We start from the raw sequence: 2440 nt of genomic DNA on the forward strand, positions 1-2440 counted from the left end.
GGTCTTTTTGGGTTTGGGCCTGTGCAGGTCTGGGCAGCAGAGGCCGTGGGTCGTGCCCTGGCCTTGCAGAAACGTTCCCAGGCCTGGGACTTCGGGATCCTCAGTTCCCTGGCTCTCCGCCAGGGGCGCTTTGCTCGTTCCCGTTTCCGCGCTGGTGAGCTCAGGGGGCCGGACCTCTGTCCCGGCAGCCCAGGGTCCCCGCCGCCACCGCTGTCTCCGCGGCTGATGCCTCCAGAGAGAGCAAGTTCTGCTGTTTCCAGACCCGCGCGCATCCCGGCCTCTCCAGCGGCTGTCCGTCCAGCGTGGCTCCTCCGTCCTCTGCGGTCGGTTCCATCCCCCTGCAGGCCCCCCAGACTTTCAAATCCGAAGGTCCCCAGGTATATCAGAGGGCCAGCTGTGTTTGCAAATCCCCACCAAGACTTCCTATCTCCTCCCGTGCTCCAGTCTCCCCACTCCAACGTTGTGGTGGGAGGAGGGAGTGCGGAGTCCTTAAGCCACCAGGCCTAAAGGCTGGGCGGGATTCCAGTCCCCTGCGACCTTCCGCGAGCCTCTGGGGAGCCTTGACGGGCAGACGCCTGTCTTTCACCCATCTCGGGAAAGGAGGACTTTGGCGAGGCCTGGGCACCTGGCCTGCATTGGCAGGAGTAGAGTTACAGCAGCTGATCTAAGGAACAGGTGTGGACTCTGAGTTACAGCTGCTGCTGAGCACATCTGTACGGAGGAGGAGGAGGAGGCAGCAGCCCCAGCTTGGCACAGCAGTCACCATCAGACCCCCGGAGGTGGGGGAAGGGTTTCTAAGGGGCCCCGGAGCCGGAGAAGCCTGGGAAACAGGGAGCAGCCTTCACCCTGCACTTTTCTCCTGGAAATCCCACAGCAGACCCGACAAGGTTTCCCCCGGGCAGCCTGGGAGTAGGAGGGCTGGCTTCTCTTCCAGCAGGCTCCCCAACTGTTGGCTGCAGCCAGCTTCTCTTTTCTCCAGGCCAACAACTCAGGCCTTTCCCTGGATGGAACTCAAAAGAGTCCTAGCTCTCCCAAGATTAGGAGGGCAGTTCCTGAAAGAATGGCTCTTTCGGTGCGCAAATGATTCTTAGCATTTCAGAGCCTCAACCTACTGAATCCGTGAGGGGAGAAGGGGACATTTTGGGTCTCCCAGGTTGAACCAGGCACAGTGTCCAGTCCTTTACCTGCATCATCTCATCAAATCCTCCCAGCACAGTGACATAGGCATTTTCAGGGTCCTCTGTTTCATAGGGGAGAAACCAAGGTGACACTTGCACACTGAGTGTAGGGGTAGAGAGACATAAACAAAAACCCAGGGCAAAGCACACGGATGACTAACATTGTAAAGTCACATGCGTATCCGTGGCTGAGGATTGTAAGATCATCACATGTATCCTGTGCTTGGGGAAAAAAAAAGTACCCTACTGTATCCTTTATGAAAGTGTTACTCACATTTACTGAATGCTGACTTTGTCCCCTCACCAGAAATAAAGGCGAAGACCCTGGCTGGCTTAGCCCACACCAATCCACAAAACAGTTCGTCCCTGTAAGTATGGGCACCTCTACTCACCGGGCACCCTGGGTGGGATGCTCCCCATCTTGCAGCACCTCTGAGCTGCCAAGATAGTTTCTCTGTATTTGCCACACTTTAAATAGAGCTTTCGCCTCGAGCCATACCTGCCTTGACTTCCCCTTTCTCCCTAAGAGCCCCACTTCTTCATTCTTTGCTGGAGTTATAGGCAAAGACCCGAAGAGGGGTGGAGGGTCATTACAGGAGACCCCCCCAGAAGCAACATTAGGGTGCAGGTATGTGGGACTTGATTGCAGCCCTAACAACAAAGTTGGGTGCTCTCTAGTGAGCCTCACTGCCTTCCTGGTAGGTCCAGCATCTGCGTACTACCTTTATCTCCTGTAGAGGGCTGTGCCTGCCCTTCCTGCCACCTCCATCTCTGTTCACCTCTCTAGTCTATCTTCAGCCTCCTTTGATGAGTCACAGCTCTCATCACTCTCTTCCACCCACCAAAATGGACATCACGGCCTCAAATCTTCATGGAGTTCATACCCACTCCCACCCAACCATCTCTGGGCTCCTACACGGAGTACTCCCTTCCCTGTCCACGCCTGCTCCCTGTTCAGGCCACCTATCATGGCCTGAACCTCTTCGGTGTCTCCCCTTCATCCCCCATGCTTCTTTTTCAGTGGTTTGTTGTTGTTGTTGTTGTTGTTATTGTTTGAGATAAGGGTCTCCATATGTAGTCCCAGCTGGGCTGGAATTTGCAATCCTTCAGCCTCAGCTTTATGAGTGCTGAGATTATAGCTATGCACATCATGCCCAGCCACTTCTTAGTGTTTTATGAATATTTATTTAGGGCTGGGGATTTAGCTCATTTAGCCACCTGCCTCAAAAGTGCAAGGTCCTCAGTTCGATCCACAAGTACCA

The 2440-nt window shown here is 54.9% G+C and overlaps 1 long non-coding RNA gene across 1 annotated transcript in view; it reads left to right on the forward strand.

Moving 5' to 3' along the window:
• Nucleotides 1-27: 27 nt before the first annotated feature.
• LOC117285592 overlaps nucleotides 28-2440 on the forward strand; it is a 9004-nt gene continuing 6591 nt past the window's right edge. The window contains exons 1-2 of the long non-coding RNA XR_004516666.1: nucleotides 28-377; nucleotides 1486-1546. This is a non-coding gene — a long non-coding RNA (uncharacterized LOC117285592). The remainder of the gene's footprint in view (nucleotides 378-1485; nucleotides 1547-2440) is intronic.

Source organism: Fukomys damarensis, unplaced genomic scaffold (assembly GCF_012274545.1).
Source record: "Fukomys damarensis isolate Sample0158 unplaced genomic scaffold, DMR_v1.0_HiC HiC_scaffold_11, whole genome shotgun sequence".
In the NCBI taxonomy this organism is placed as follows: Eukaryota; Metazoa; Chordata; class Mammalia; order Rodentia; family Bathyergidae; genus Fukomys; species Fukomys damarensis.